General features: G+C 41.4%; 1 protein-coding gene and 1 long non-coding RNA gene across 7 annotated transcripts in view; one reads left to right on the plus strand and one right to left on the minus strand.

The window, feature by feature from the left end:
* LOC18096653 (receptor like protein 21) overlaps positions 1-16,978 on the minus strand; it is a 101,332-nt gene that overhangs the window by 13,992 nt on the left and 70,362 nt on the right. The gene's annotated exons all lie outside the window — the stretch shown is intronic.
* On the plus strand, positions 1,696-12,263 carry LOC127905035 (uncharacterized). Its single transcript, XR_008058653.1, has 2 exons — positions 1,696-2,078; positions 11,746-12,263. It is a non-coding gene; the product is annotated as an uncharacterized LOC127905035 (long non-coding RNA).

A 16,978-nucleotide genomic window follows, 5' to 3' on the forward strand; every position in this document is an offset into this window, starting at 1 on the left:
GGAAAGATCAATACAGAGATCTAGGCCCGGTGGTGACTCTATAGAGACCTGGGAAGAAGAGGCAGGAACCTATGAGGGAGATGCCGGTGGCGTAGCAGAAGGAGGAGATTCAGTAGCTGTGATGTCCGCAGTAGCAGAACCTGAACCTGCAAAATGATCAAGAGACATGGTTGCAAATGGTGGTAAGGGACTGAGGTGTGTGGGGAAAGGATTGGTGTTTGTGGTGGATTGGATGATGGGAAAGATGTTAAGGTAGGAAGGTAGGAGATAGGGGTCGGTTGTGGGTTAGAATTGGTTGTGGCAGGAACACGAGTAGACTCAATAAATGGAAAGGAATTTTCATGGAAACGAACATGACGGGAGATGTAAATACGATCTGAAGACAAATCAAGACAACGGTAACCTAGATGACATGAACTATATCCTAGAAACATACACGGAGTAGAGCGATAGTCTAACTTATGAGCATTATATGGTCGGAGAAACGGAAAGCAGAGACATCCAAAAGTACGCAGGAAACCATAGTTAGGTGGTTGATGAAACAGAGTTTCAAATGGAGATTTGTTTCGTAAGACCGATGTCGGCATACAATTAATAAGATAAACAGAAGTTTCAAATGCATAATTCCATAATTTTAGAGGTGCTTTACAGTGACCAAGCAGGGTAAGACCAGTTTCGACAATATGACGGTGACGACGCTCGATAGTACCATTTTGCTCATGTGTATGTGGACATATGATGCGATGGTGAATACCAACAGTTTTGAAGAAAGAATTTAATTTACGATATTCACCACCCTATTCAATTTGTACTGATTTGATTTTGCAAGAGAATTGTCGTTCAACCAGAACTTGAAATTGATGAAACACATTAAATACATCATATTTGGCACTAAGAGGATAAAACCAAATAAATTTTGTGTGCGCATCAACAAAAGATCACAAAATAACAGAAACCATCAGAATATTGTAGGTTGTATTAGATATGACAAGTCCCTTACCATCACCAATGTCATCACCCAATTTTGGGTGATTCCCCAAAATTCACTTTTTTTCAAAATAAAAAAAAATAAAAAAAATAAAGGCTGGCAATGCGGAGAAAGTCGACCAAGAAAGGCTGCAAAAATAGGCGGAAATCAAGCCGCAATTTTCGGAGGAATTTCAAGGCCCAAGTGTACGTTGTTATGCCTAAAAATAGAAAAATGCAAATTCAAAGGTCAAATTAAATGATTATTGGACAAATTTGCATAAGAATTAAGTCCAATGACATAATTAAATTTTTAATGGGCCAATTTGATTTAATCATTGGCCAAATTGAATTTTAATTATGTTCAAGAATTAATTTGGGTCCAATTGGAGGATTTAATTAAGTGCAAGGACTTAATTATACTTTAAGCGGGTCAAATTAATTTGAGGGCTTAATTGGTGAAAAATTAAGTTTGGGAGCTTAATTTGGACTTAATTGAAAAATCAGAATTTTAAGAGACCCAATTTAATTTTTATCAAGTGAATTGATTGAAATTAGGGGTCAAACACAAAACTTGAGGGACCAATTTTGAAGCCCGAAAAACTATTTTGCCTATAAATAGCCTTCATTTTCAGCTAGGGGGGCATTTTTGACAAAAAAAAAAGAAGAACAAACCTAACCCTAAAAAAGACCTAATCTTCTTCTCTTCCAGGGCAGCCGCCGCCCCCCCTGTTTCTTTGTTGGATTTTGTTTTCTCTTCAGCCGGCCACGAAAGATTTTCCTTCTCCCTCTCCAGCCGGTTCCAACATCTTCTTCTTCCCTCACCGGCTAGCAGGAGTCTTTCCTTCACCAGCAGCCGCTGTCCCATTCCAGCCGGCGCTCCTTTACCTTCCTTCTCCCATAGCCGGGTCTCTCTCAACTGACCCAGCAGCTGCTCCATCTCTTCCACCAAGAGCAGCGGCAGCAGCACTCAGCAACAAGGCCAACCACCGCTGCCAACAACAGGAGCAAACACCACCGGCGCGCCACCAGCCTCGACAGCTCCACCAAGCGCAGCGGCAGCCCCCGCTGTCTTCTTCTCCTCCGATCTCCATCAACGCCGGCTCCACAAGGTCACAGCAGCAGAGCCGTTCCCCATCTCCTCAGACCCATGGCTCCCGCTTCAACCAGCGAGTCTTTCCTTCCTCAGCCGCCGAACAGCCTCCAGCGGCAGCAACCAACCCAGCAGCGCCCACAGACCAGCAATCCTTGGTCATGCCGCCGGTCACCTGAACTGAAGGAGAGGGAGACGCAACGGCAACGAAAGAACAGATCTGCCGATCTGCAGATCTAAAGGAAAAAGGGAGGCAAATTCAAAAACCTGTGATTGTTTGTGTTTTCTCTTGTTTCTGCAGGTCACCGACAGTACGGACGGGAAGAGGAGAAGGAGACGATCCCGATCTACTAGCTTGATGGTCTTCACCGGCTGTGGCGCGTAGGCCCACGCGCCGCCAGTGACGGTGGCGCGTGGGAGGACGCGCCACCATGAATTTCTGCAATTCCAGAAGGGTTCCTTTGCAATTCCTGGAGTTTTAGGGACTGTTTTGTAAATTTTAAATTATTTGATGTAATTTTTATTTATTTATGAATTTTATAACTTGTATTGGGGATGTAAAAAAAAAGAGAAAAAGAAAAAAAGAAGAAAAAGCAAAAAAAAAAAAAAAGGAAAATAGAAGACAAAAGAATATAATATAATAAAAAAAATGTGTGTTTGTGCTTTTTTTTATTTATGATATTGAATTATAAAAAATAAAAAAACAAGAAAAACACAAAAAACAAAAAATAAAAAATGCATGTTTGTGTTTATTTCAGGGATCTTTTTATAAGGAGAAGGCAAAAGAATAAAGAAGGATTTAATATTTTGATTGGATCACGGTGTAGAAGTACAAACTTGTACGAAAGTTGTATTTCTAAATTCCGATGAAAAGATAAAATTTTTAAAACTTCTTGGACACATCACAACCACAAAGCAGCTTACCTCAGGTAGGGTGTGTTAGGGGTGCTAACACCTTCCCTAACCACAATCAGTCCCTTACCCGCGAATCTCTGACAAGACCAGTCAACTTGGGTTTCCTAGTAACCCTGAATTAAATACTAGGTGGCGACTCCTAACAAAATCAATTCCAATAACAGAGAGAAAAACCGTCATCGCCAGGAAGCGGACGCCGCGCGGGGTGTTTCCGACGTGCGACAGAATGGCGACTCCACTGGGGAGGTAATATTGGACTAAGCTTTGTGTATTTGATGTGTTTAAGTTTTGTTATTTTTGTCTTGTTTTAGTTTATCCATGCATTTTTAGAATTGTTTCATGCATCACTTGTATTTATTTTTGAATGCACACACAAGCTTCTAAGCTAGGTGGGAAGTAGCGGTCTGCCTCATGACTTTCAGTCGGGGTTCAGATTCGTGAAACATCCAACTATGAGCTGAGTGTTTACTCAGTAATGGCGGTCACAGGGTGCCCTGACCATTCCTTGTAAACTCCTATACTGCCTTCACGAGAGGTGGTCACTGGGCAGCTCATAGACCCTTTTGAGACCAGGTAGAAAACCCACCCATGTTCACATAATGAATTGAACCTGTCCTGAGGTTGTATGTGCTATCATTTATTTGCATCGGGGCGAACCTTTCTTGAAGCATCTTGAATTCAAGACTTGTGGGTGACAGAATGATCGTCACTCCAAAAATTTTCATTGTAGAGTTTGAGCAAGAATCAATATTCTTGTTTCATCATACAAAAGTGACGATCATATGTCACCCCTCGAAGGGCAAGTTCATCATATAGATTGCATGTTCATACATTTTTTCATGTATGCACCAGAATAAAAGGTGGGTCCCCTATGAGTTTGCAACACCCAATTTTGAGCGAAAAACATGGGAGATAAAAAAGTGCTCGTCGCAGCACTCATTTTCAAAAAGAGTTGGAGTCTCTGAACAAAAGCTTGACTCGCCTCTAGCTTACTCGAGCAAACACTTAAAAATACCTTTGGTGAAGGTCCTTCCAACCGGTTTGCTATCTTTGTTCAAACCCCAACAACTCAACCCAAAGAAACTGGGGGGCAAACATGGTCAAAAGCCTCAACACAATCCGAAGGGGAATTGCACCACTGTTGCAGAATGGAGCCAGTTCTTGTCCTGCTCAAAAAAAAAAAATCGAAGGCTACCCCTGCTTGATCATGCCTGTAAAAATTTCTCGATTTTTTCAACCTATTCCAGTTTTTGTCGGTAATTTGGCTCAAAATTCCACAAGATTTTCCTTGTCCAATGAGCCTTTCCTGTTAATAAAACATGTGTTTTCTTTTTTTGTGTTCATGCAAATAACATACTGAGCACACCTTTGTACTTACAAAACCATTGCGCCAAGAATCTTTGGGCGTGTTTCCCTTTTTTTCCAAAACCATGCATGTTTTCACAAGGATTTTTGGGAATTCAAAGTTTAGTACAAAAACAGAAATCATATTGGTGTTTGTTCAAACAAACGAGTTCTGGAAATTCAGGTGATTCCTTAGAGAGGTAACCATACACCTAAAAAACACAAAAAAAAAACACCATGAAGTGACTCCAAAAGCAGAGTTTTATTTGCATGAATAATGAGAAATCACTCTACATACTCGCATGAAAGCAAGGCTTACCGATCCTAAATGCATGCATTTGAGATGAAGAAAGGCCATCTTTGATAATCCTTTCACAAGGCTGAAATATATCCTTTGCAGTCCCCTTTTGAGCCTAATAAATTTTTCTTGAAAAAATAACCTTGACTAGGATCACACCCTACACTGGGGGGCAAGTGCCAAAAAATCCTTAATGATTGAAATTGCCCAAACAATACTGGGGGGCATAAAAAGTCTTCAACGATGAAAGTGCCCAAACAATACTGGGGGGCAAGTGCAAAAAATCTTTAATGATTGAAAGTGCCCAAATAACTCTTGGGGGGCACGAAAAAGTCCTTAATGATTGAAAGTGCCAAGACAATACTGGGGGGCATAAAAGAAAATTCTCAATCATCGAAGGTGCCCATACAAAGCTGGGGGGCATAAAAAAAATCCAAAGGATCCAAAATTCTGAGCATAAAAAAAAAGTCAATGCAATGATGCTCAAGATCAAATGAAGAAAACCAAAAAAGAGAAAGAGCCCAAGCCCAACACTGGGGGGCACCGTGGACCATTTTACAAATCAAATCCAAGGTCCACAAATGTATGAACAAAAAGTTTGGGATATAAGCACTAGTGATCCTTAGTCTTAGAGTCCCTTAAACACTTTTTGAGCCTACGAATATCCTTTTCTTCATAGCCAATAGCCCAAGCCTACATTACGTGCCTAATCAAGCCCTTTCTAATCAAAGGCAAGCAATTTGGATCGGTAGGTAGTGCTTTCTCATGCGAACTGAATCATTATTCATGCAAATAAAATGAATGCTTTGAAAAACGGTTCTCATTAACCCTCAAATTGAAATTTAAACCTTTTTGTGACCAACCAGATGTCATTTCGTGTTCTTCACATAACAACGGTTCTCATTAACCCTCAAATTGAAATTTCAACCTTTTGTGACCAACCAAATGTCACTCCATATTTTTCACCAAAAAATCAAAACAAAAAGTTTTCATCACATCTGAAAACCTCTCCATAGGAATCATTTGAATTTCTTCATAATGAGTCTGCTTTGAATCGATGTCAAAATGATTTCTGTTTGAGGAATAGCTTTGAAATTCCAAAAATTCTGCATGAAAACAACTCCTTGTAAATAACCAAATCTTCCTTCACATAGCCTCATCCCCAAACCCGAATTGAATACTTGCGGGCATGATCAAGCTAGTGGGCAATCAAAAACATCTGGTAGAACTGGCTCCATAATTCCTTTTCTAAGAAACTATTGGGCAAAATTGGCAACTCTTGAGATAAAGGGGCGGAGGACAAAGAAGTATGATGATATCAAGTCCTTCCCAGGGGTCAATATCACAAGAGATGACTCGAGTAAGCAAGAGCGAAAAGAGCCATCGAAGCTTACTATCAGAGACTCAAACTTTTGAGAAAATGAGAACTCCATGAAGAAAAGAGAACTCTATGTAGAAAAAGGAACTCCATGAAGAAAAGGGGACCTACATTTCTCAGGTAAGTATACATGCATATTGATCATGGTACATTGCTTTCATCCTTGACATATCAGTGTCTCACCATCACCTCTTGATTGAGCGGGCTGTTAAGCCCTCAACACCTTAGATAGAATGCTTTCTAGCCCTATCTATCTTCTTTTTTTAGTGGGCCCTCGAGCCCTCACACCTTAGGTAGTGTGTTTTCTAACCCTGCCTCCCTTTTTAGTGGGCCTTCGAGCCCTCACACCTTAGGTAGTGTGTTTTCTAACCCTGCCTCCTTTTTGAGTGGGCTTTCGAGCCCTCACATCTTAGGTAGTGTGCTTTCAAGCCCTATCTACCTTCTTTTTTAGTGGGCCTTCGAGCCCTCAAACCTTAGGTAAAGTGTTTTCTAACCCTGCCTCCCTTTTTGAGTGGGCCTTCGAGTCCTCACACCTTAGGTAGAGTGTTTTCTAACCTTGCCTCCCTTTTTAGTGGGCCTTTGAGCCCTCACATCTTATGTAGTGTGTTTTCTAACCCTGCCTCCTTTTTTAGTGGGCTTTCGAGCCCTCACATCTTAGGTAGTGTGCTTTCTAGCCCTATCTGCCTTCTTTTTAGTGGGCTTTCGAGCCCTCACATCTTAGATAGTGTGCTTTCAAGCCCTATCTACCTTCCTTTTTAGTGGGCCTTCGAGCCCTCACACCTTAGGTAGTGTGTTTTCTAACCCTGCCTCCCTTTTTGAGTGGGCTTTCGAGCCCTCACATCTTAGGTAGTGTGCTTTCAAGCCTTATCTACCCTCTTTTTGAGTGGGCCTTCGAGCCCTCAAACCTTAGGTAGAGTGTTTTCTAACCCTGCCTCCATTTTTTAGTGGGCTTTTGAGCCCTCACACCTTAGATAGTATGCTTTCTAGCCCTATCTACCTTCCTTTTTAGTGGGCCTTCGAGCCCTCACACCTTAGGTAGTGTGTTTTCTAACCTTGCCTCCATTTTTGAGTGGGCTTTCGAGCCCTCACACCTTAGATAGTATGCTTTCTAGCCCTATCTACCTTCTTTTTGAGTGGGCCTTCGAGCCCTCATACCTTAGGTAGTGTGTTTTCTAACCTTGCCTCCATTTTTGAGTGGGCTTTCGAGCACTCACACCTTAGATAGTATGCTTTCTAGCCCTATCTATCTTCTTTTTGAGTGGGCCTTCGAGCCCTCACACCTTAGGTAGAGTGTTTTCTAACCCTGCCTTCCTTTTTAGTGGGCCTTCGAGCCCTCACACCTTAGGTAGAGTGTTTTCTAACCCTGCCTCTCTTTTTGAGTGGGCCTTCGAGCCCTCACACCTCTAGGTAGTGTGTTTTCTAACCATACCTCCTTTTAAGTGGGCCTTCGAGCCCTCACACCTTAGGTAGAGTGTTTTCTAACCCTGCCTCCCTTTTTGAGTGGGCCTTCGAGCCCTCACACCTTAGGTAGAGTGTTTTCTAACCCTGCCTTCCTTTTTAGTGGCCCTTCGAGCCCTCACACCTTAGGTAGAGTGTTTTCTAACCTTGCCTCTCTTTTTGAGTGGGCCTTCGAGCCCTCACACCTTAGGTAGTGTGTTTTCTAACCCTGCCTCCATTTTTTAGTGGGCTTTCAAGCCCTCACATCTTAGGTAGTATGCTTTCTAGCCCTATCTACTTCCTTTTGAGTGGGCCTTCGAGCCCTCACATCTTAGGTAGTGTGCTTTCGAGCCCTATCTGCCTCCTTTTTTGAGTGGGCTTTCGAGCCCTCACACCTTAGGTAGTGTGTTTTCTAACCCTGCCTCCATTTTTTTAGTGGGCTTTCGAGCCCTCACATCTTAGGTAGTGTGTTTTCGAACCCTGCCTCCTTTTTAGTGTGCCTTAGGGCCGTCAACCACTTTAGGTAGTGCGTTTTCCAACCCTGCCTCCTTCTTAGTACGCCTTAGGGTCGTCAACCATCTTAGGTAGTGCGTTTTCCACCCATGCCTCCCATTGAGTGCGCCTTAGGGCCAACAACCATCTTAGGTAGTGTGTTTTCCAACCATGCCTCCCTTTTTAATGCGCCTTAGAGCCCTCAACCACCTTAGGTAGTGTGTTTTCCAACCATGCCTCCTTTTTAGTGTGCCTTCGAGCCACCAACTATCTTAGGTAGTGTGTTTTCCACCCATGCCTCCCTTTGAGTGCGCCTTAGGGCCAACAACCATCTTAGGTAGTGTGTTTTCCAACCATGCCTCCTCTTTTGAGTGTGCCTTCGAGCCCTTACCTGTTAGGTAGTGTGTTTCCTAACCCTGCCTCCTTTTTAAGTGCGCCTTAGGGCCAACAAACATTTTAGGTAGTGTGTTTCCTAACCCTGCCTCCTTTTTAGTGCGCCTTAGGGCCATCGATCACTTTAGGTAGTGTGTTTTCCAACCATGCCTCTTCTTTTAGTGCGCCTTAGGGCCGTCAACCATCTTAGGTAGTGCGTTTTCCAACCATGCCTTCCTTTTAGTGTGCCTTCAAGCCACCAACTATCTTAGGTAGTGTGTTTCCTAACCCTGCCTCCTTTTTAGTGCGCCTTAAGGCCGTCAACCATCTTAGGTAGTGTGTTTTCCAACCCTGCCTCCTTTTTAGTGCGCCTTAGGGCCGTCAACCATCTTAGGTAGTGTGTTTTCCAACCCTGCCTCCTTTTTAGTGCGCCTTAGGGCCGTCAACCATCTTAGGTAGTGCGTTTTCCAACCATGCCTCCTTCTTTAGTGCGTCTTCGAGCCACCAACTATCTTAGGTAGTGTGTTTCCTAACCCTGCCTCCTTTTTAGTGCGCCTTAGGGCCATCGATCACTTTAGGTAGTGTGTTTTCCAACCATGCCTCTTCTTTTAGTGCGCCTTAGGGCCGTCAACCATCTTAGGTAGTGCGTTTTCCAACCATGCCTCCCTTTTAGTGTGCCTTCAAGCCACCAACTATCTTAGGTAGTGTGTTTCCTAACCCTGCCTCCTTTTTAGTGCGCCTTAAGGCCGTCAACCATCTTAGGTAGTGTGTTTTCCAACCCTGCCTCCTTTTTTGTGCGCCTTAGGGCCGTCAACCATCTTAGGTAGTGTGTTTTCCAACCCTGCCTCCTTTTTAGTGCGCCTTAGGGCCGTCAACCATCTTAGGTAGTGCGTTTTCCAACCATGCCTCCTTCTTTAGTGCGTCTTCGAGCCACCAACAATCTTAGGTAGTGTGTTTCCTAACCCTGCCTCCTTTTTAGTGCGCCTTAAGGCCGTCAACCATCTTAGGTAGTGTGTTTTCCAACCCTGCCTCCTTTTTAGTGCGCCTTAGGGCCGTCAACCATCTTAGGTAGTGTGTTTTCCAACCCTGCCTCCTTTTTAGTGCGCCTTAGGGCCGTCAACCATTTTAGGTAGTGCATTTTCCAACCATGCCTCCTTTTTAGTGTGCCTTCGAGCCATCAACCACCTTAGGTAGTGTGTTTTCCAACCCTGCCTCCTTTTGAGTGCATCTTAGAGCCCTCAACCATCTTAGGTAGTGTTTTCCAACCCTGCCTCCTTCTTTAGTGCGCCTTAGAGCCATCAACCACCTTAGGTAGTGTGTTTTCCAACCCTGCCTCCTTCTTTAGTGCGCCTTAGAGCCATCAACCACCTTAGGTAATGCGTTTTCGAACCCTGCCTCTTTTTAAGTGCGCCTTAGAGCCAACGACCACCTTAGGTAGTGTGTTTTCCTAACCCTGCCTCCTTTTTTAGGGTGCCTTCGAGCCATCAACCACTTTAGGTAGTGCGTTTTCCAACCCTGCCTCCTTCTTAGTACGCCTTAGGGCCAACAACCACCTTAGGTAGCGTGTTTTTCTAACCCTACCTCCTTTCGAGTGCGCTCTTCAGCCCTTGTTCCCCATCGAGTCCTATCATGTCATCCTTTTCAGACATTTTGTCTTCTTGCCCGGGTAGGTCACCCATTGTAATCAGACATCTTTCAAAACACTTTTCATCTTCCATTTGGGCCGGTTGCCCATAACAATAAAACCATTTTTGAGAAATCCTTGCGTTTCTCACCACCTTCAAATTTTTCCCATGAAAACACTTTGAAAAATCTCTGTATTTTTCACCATTTTTGAAAAATCTTTGTATTTTTCCTCACTTTGAAAAATCTTTGTATTTTTCACCGCTTTGAAAAATCTTTGTATTTTTCACCCGGGCAAGTCGCCCATTACAACAAGACCACCTTTGAAAAATCTCTGTATTTTTCCTTCCTTTTGAAAAATCTTTGTATTTTTCCTCACTTTGAAAAATCTCTGTATTTTTCACCCCTTTGGAAAATCTTTGCATTTTCACCACCTTGAAAAATCTCTGTATTTTTCACCACTTTAAAATCTTCGTGTTTTTCACCTAGGTAGGTCACCCTTTACAATGAGACCACCTCAAAAAAATTTCACCGGGTAGGTCACCCATGACAGTTCGACCATTGCAAAATCTTTGAATTTTCAAAAACTCTTCCAGTTTTTACTCCGAGTGTGCTTCCTAGCCCTCATGAGGATTCATCATTCCTCAACAAGATGAGTCAATCATATCTCATCCTTTTTTCTTCTTTACAACGCTTACTATCTAAAGTCTCTTACGAGACTTTCTATCGTAAGCATCGTAAAGAGGGGGGCAACTGTCATCACCCAATTTTGGGTGATTCCCCAAAATTCACTTTTTTTCAAAATAAAAAAAAAATAAAAAATAAAGGCTGGCAATGCGGAGAAAGTCGACCAAGAAAGGCTGCAAAAATAGGCGGAAATCAAGCCGCAATTTTCGGAGGAATTTCAAGGCCCAAGTGTACGTTGTTATGCCTAAAAATAGAAAAATGCAAATTCAAAGGTCAAATTAAATGATTATTGGACAAATTTGCATAAGAATTAAGTCCAATGACATAATTAAATTTTTAATGGGCCAATTTGATTTAATCATGGGCCAAATTGAATTTTAATTATGTTCAAGAATTAATTTGGGTCCAATTGGAGGATTTAATTAAGTGCAAGGACTTAATTATACTTTAAGCGGGTCAAATTAATTTGAGGGCTTAATTGGTGAAAAATTAAGTTTGGGAGCTTAATTTGGACTTAATTGAAAAATCAGAATTTTAAGAGACCCAATTTAATTTTTACCAAGTGAATTGATTGAAATTAGGGGTCAAACACAAAACTTGAGGGACCAATTTTGAAGCCCGAAAAACTATTTTGCCTATAAATAGCCTTCATTTTCAGCTAAGGGGGGGGCATTTTTGACAACAAAAAAAGAAGAACAAACCTAACCCTAAAAAAGACCTAATCTTCTTCTCTTCCAGGGCAGCCGCCGCCCCCCCCCTGTTTCTTTGTTGGATTTTGTTTTCTCTTCAGCCGGCCACGGAAGATTTTCCTTCTCCCTCTCTAGCCGGTTCCAACATCTTCTTCTTCCCTCACCGGCCAGCAGGAGTCTTTCCTTCACCAGCAGCCGCTGTCCCATTCCAGCCGGTGCTCCTTTACCTTCCTTCTCCCATAGCCGGGTCTCTCTCAACTGACCCAGCAGCTGCTCCATCTCTTCCACCAAGAGCAGCGGCAGCAGCACTCAGCAACAAGGCCAACCACCGCTGCCAACAACAGGAGCAAACACCACCGGCGCGCCACCAGCCTCGACAGCTCCACCAAGCGCAGCGGCAGCCCCCGCTGTCTTCTTCTCCTCCGATTTCCATCAACGCCGGCTCCACAAGGTCACAGCAGCAGAGCCGTTCCCCATCTCCTCAGACCCACGGCTCCCGCTTCAACCAGCGAGTCTTTCCTTCCTCAACCGCCGAACAGCCTCCAGCGGCAGCAACCAACCCAGCAGCGCCCACAGACCAGCAATCCTTGGTCATGCCGCCGGTCACCTGAACTGAAGGAGAGGGAGACGCAACGGCAACGAAAGAACAGATCTGCCGATCTGCAGATCTAAAGGAAAAAGGGAGGCAAATTCAAAAACCTGTGATTGTTTGTGTTTTCTCTTGTTTCTGCAGGTCACCGACAGTACGGACGGGAAGAGGAGAAGGAGACGATCCCGATCTACTAGCTTGATGGTCTTCACCGGCTGTGGCGCGTAGGCCCACGCGCCGCCAGTGACGGTGGCGCGTGGGAGGACGCGCCACCATGAATTTCTGCAATTCCAGAAGGGTTCCTTTGCAATTCCTGGAGTTTTAGGGACTGTTTTGTAAATTTTAAATTATTTGATGTAATTTTTATTTATTTATGAATTTTATAACTTGTATTGGGGATGTAAAAAAAAAGAGAAAAAGAAAAAAAGAAGAAAAAGCAAAAAAAAAAAAAGAAGGAAAATAGAAGACAAAAGAATATAATATAATAAAAAAAATGTGTGTTTGTGCTTTTTTTTATTTATGATATTGAATTATAAAAAATAAAAAAAAAAGAAAAACACAAAAAACAAAAAATAAAAAATGCATGTTTGTGTTTATTTCAGGGGTCTTTTTATAAGGAGAAGGCAAAAGAATAAAGAAGGATTTAATATTTTGATTGGATCACGGTGTAGAAGTACAAACTTGTACGAAAGTTGTATTTCTAAATTCCGATGAAAAGAAAAAAATTTTAAAACTTCTTGGACACATCACAACCACAAAGCAGCTTACCTCAGGTAGGGTGTGTTAGGGGTGCTAACACCTTCCCTAACCACAATCAGTCCCTTACCCGCGAATCTCTGACAAGACCAGTCAACTTGGGTTTCCTAGTAACCCTGAATTAAATACTAGGTGGCAACTCCTAACAAAATCAATTCCAATAACAAAGAGAAAAATCGTCATCGCCAGGAAGCGGACGCCGCGCGGGGTGTTTCCGACATGCGACAACCAACATGCAATTGATCATTACCGAGATAAGGTTTTGCGAGTGTCATACCAGTAATATCTGGAGTAACATGTTGATTGGCGCCGGTGTCAGGAAACCAAGTGACAGAATTTTCTGTGGACGCGTTACTGAATGAAAGGTTGGCAGAGGCGTGATTACCATGTTTCACAAGCTGGGAGCATTGTTGTGCGGAGTGCCCAAATATATTGCAAAATTGGCACTTAATCTGTCGCTGCCACTGACCAGCATTACTGGTTCTGCTCTGCTGCCAATTTGGATGATTCTGCTGCCAATGCCCACGCTGTTGCTGCTGGAAGCTGCTGCTGTGACCTCTAACAGGCGAAGCACCATACTAAGATGGAGAGTGCATATTCCTCAACCCATTCCGTCTACCTCTGCCCCGTTGAAAGGATGAACTGCTGCCATTAAAACTAGAAAAAGAACACTGGGCAGCGAAGGTAGAGGGGGGCTGCACAGGTGTTGGTAGTAAGGGTGCAGCCATAGGAAGAGGATGAAGGGAGCTCCTGTGTAAAAACTCATAAGTAGATAAATGACTATGCAACTTAGAATGTGGTAGAGGGTCAGATTTTGTAGATGGACTAGTAACCAAGTCATGAAATTCATTGCGAAGGCCCCGAAACACATATGGGTTGAAGTCGGTGAGGGAGATGGGACGTCCTGCGGCAGCTAGCTCATCAAATAATCCCTTAGCCTTCTGCAGATAGGCGGTGACAGTATCATCACCTTGATGAAGGTCTTGAAGGCAGCCATACAATTGCATGATTCGAGAGTTGGATGGAGACGCAAGAGCACGTTCTAGTGTGCTCCATACACTAGCAGATGTTGGACAATCCACTACAAGGTGAAGAACGTCTGTGGATAGAGAGGAGAGGAGTGCGCTGAGGATGAGTTGATCTTGTTGTTTCCATGTCAAGAAGGCAGGGGAAAAACCAGAACTGAAGGCAGGTGAAGTAGCAGAAACATCATTGTGCGGAGAGGGACACATCGTTGAGCCATCGACAAAGGAAAACACACCTTGATCGATCAAATATGGCTTCATCTGCATACGCCAAAATAGATAATTTGTGTTGGTAAGTTTGAGATTGATGACATGTTGTGTGTTTGAAAGAGGAATGATGGCTGGTGGTGCTGCAAGGGCTGAGGAGATAGATAAGGGTGCAGGAACAGACATACTAGCAGAAGTAGGAGCTACAAGGGAGGATGAGGTAGCAGTAGCAAGCATACTGACATTGATGCCAGCTGCAGTAGCAACAGAGGAATCCATTAGAGAAGTTGGAGAAGTCGGATAGAAACTGCTGGAAGATTGAGGAGAAACGGAGAAAACATCCTGATACAATTATTTGCAGACAAGAGAAGGTTGTGCCGATTGGGGAGAAAATAAACATCCTGCAACAATTATTTTACAGAAAAGAGAAGGTTGTGCTGATTAGGGAGAAAAGAATCTGTTTAGATGTTTTCGGCTCTGATACCAAGTTGAAGCATAAGCTGTAATTGATTGAAGGGCATACATAATCTGTAGCCATCTCTTCTATATATATAACTAGGGCAACATACAATAGTTACTGTGTACCATACTATGCAGGATAAATATATACAAGAAAATACAATATTTCCTATATTACAACACATTCCATAATACTGTCCAGAATCTAGGATTAAGCCTTATGGACCAATCTGTAATTTTGCCAAAGTTTGGGGATTAAACTGAAATTTTCAAAAATTGAGGGACCAAACTGAACTTTCATCATCTTCAACCTTAAACCCAGATTTTCCACGGATCACCTACTGATATGTCAAGATTTTTAACTCAAATTCATCATTTAAAAAAATCATGACTCAAAATCATCATCTTTACCTTAAATCTTCAAAAATCAATTAAATAACTCATTACCCATAGCAATCAATCCCATAACATTCAAATCAATTCATCAATCAAACCCAAAATAAAATTTGTAAAACCTTAATATTCAACAAAATAAAATTAAAACTAAAAGAAGACACATTTATATACATCAAAACCTAAATCTTATCTTTAAACTTATTTTCTCTAACTCTCTTTTCCTTCCTTTTATCGTTCCCTCTTTTCTCTTCTTCATCTTTCCCTTTTCTTCTCTAGCTCCTATCGTCTCTCACTCTTAAATTTCAGATCCCTCTTTCTTTCCTTTTATATTTATACTTATTAATTTTGATTCATTTACCATAATACTCCTTATTTATTTATACCTATTAATTCTAAACCTCAAAGGGCTATGTTGCCTTTTTCTATTCTCTTTCATTTTTAGAACATCACACTCATCCTTACAAAATGTAATGACATTCCTGGACCATGTACTACCCTTTAAATTAACACAAACTAAAGGAATGTTCAAATATGCTTTTTGGTTGTGGATGTTGTAGATAACATCTTTTCATAGTCTTGTATTAGAGCTCCCAAACCTTTTTTTATAGTCATTTGAAAAACAAGGCTTTATATATGCATTAATTAATAATATGAACTAAATAAATTATCAACATCTAACTAATTAGTTATTATTGGTTTAATTTACATTTATTCATTTTATTTCAATAGTACTTTTAAATCAATTTTCTTCAAAAAATCAAATTCCTCCAAATTTATTAAAATTTTCAATTTAATAATAAAATTAATAAAATGTGAAATATTTTCATTAAAGAGGTCATTATAAGACTATATTGTCCTCAACAATAAACAATGGTGTTCCAAAAGCCGCTTTTAAACTAAGAAGTTCCTCCCACAATACTCTTCTTTCACGGACCAGATTTCCTGCAAAAACTCCTATGAGTGCACAATGAAATCCTTTCCCAATAGCGCCATCCATTGCCCACCATATTCAATTGAACCTAGAATTTACTAAAATACCACCCGCATTATTTACCGAATCAACTGTAAACCAGTTAACTGTTGGTGTATTCCATAATGCACAAACAAATCTATCTGCAGTTGCAGCAGAACTGTAAGTTATAATATAACAAAGAATCCCTTTTCTGATTCTAGAATCCAGTGAACCTGGTGATTCCACCTCACGTTCATCCTCCACCCGCTGAAGACTACCATTGAAAGAGAAAAGCTCCACCTTGTGCTTCCTTCACCTAAGAACCATTGGGTCTAAACTGGATTGATTGCATCCCATCTGAATCACGTGGGCTTAATTAATGGAAGGAACGAACAATTGTCAGTTTTAAAAGTTTGGTTCCAATCATTGTAATTTCAAATTTCCATGCTCCTTCCATTTAAGCAAGTAATAACAACAAAGAATATGTTTAAATCTCAGTGTTGTTTTAAATTTTATGTAAGATAGTACAGTTTCATTTAAAAAATGAGGAAGAACAATAAAAATCCTCAAATGCTACCACCTTCAATTCTCATTCATCAACAACAGCATACGTTCAAACAAGTGATCAATAGTGTTGATGAAAAATAAATCATTAGTGTTCAAGTGACGAGGAGTAGAGTAAGATTGGCGCCATTGTAAGCTTGACAAGCTTTGCCTACTCTAACTGCAACGAAAGATTCAGTGCCTAATCTCTGGACGGAGAAGGGGACGCCCTTGTTATGTACACGGTTGCTCTGAATGGTTCGATGATGCTCATTTTAAACATTTCATGTCAAGGTTATCAGTTTCATTCTGGTTAGTGTTTCATTTTTTTAATTGAAACGGTATGTTTTGGTTTTGGGATTATATTGTTCATATATATATATATATATATATATATATATTAACTCAATAAACATAATTTAAATTTAAATTTAAATTTAAAGATAAATTAACTTGAAATTATGCAATTTAAATTTCAAACAGAAATAAAAAAGTGAGAGTTATACCGATATGACCCGATCGACTAGACGGGTCCAAAGACAACCTAAACGACTGATAAAAATATAGTTTGACTAAAAAAAATCTAAGATGATATTTTCAAAAAAATTATTGAGATGACAACATATTAAATCAACCCGGGTCAACTCGATCGGGTTAACCTTCTAAATTTGTAATCCAGGTTATACCAGATTGGGGGAGGCTAGTGGGATGGTCCATGAGACCATTGCCCCGTAAGCTTGGGAATGGATAATATGCT

Source organism: Populus trichocarpa, chromosome 3, assembly GCF_000002775.5.
Source record: "Populus trichocarpa isolate Nisqually-1 chromosome 3, P.trichocarpa_v4.1, whole genome shotgun sequence".
Lineage (NCBI taxonomy): Eukaryota > Viridiplantae > Streptophyta > Magnoliopsida > Malpighiales > Salicaceae > Populus > Populus trichocarpa.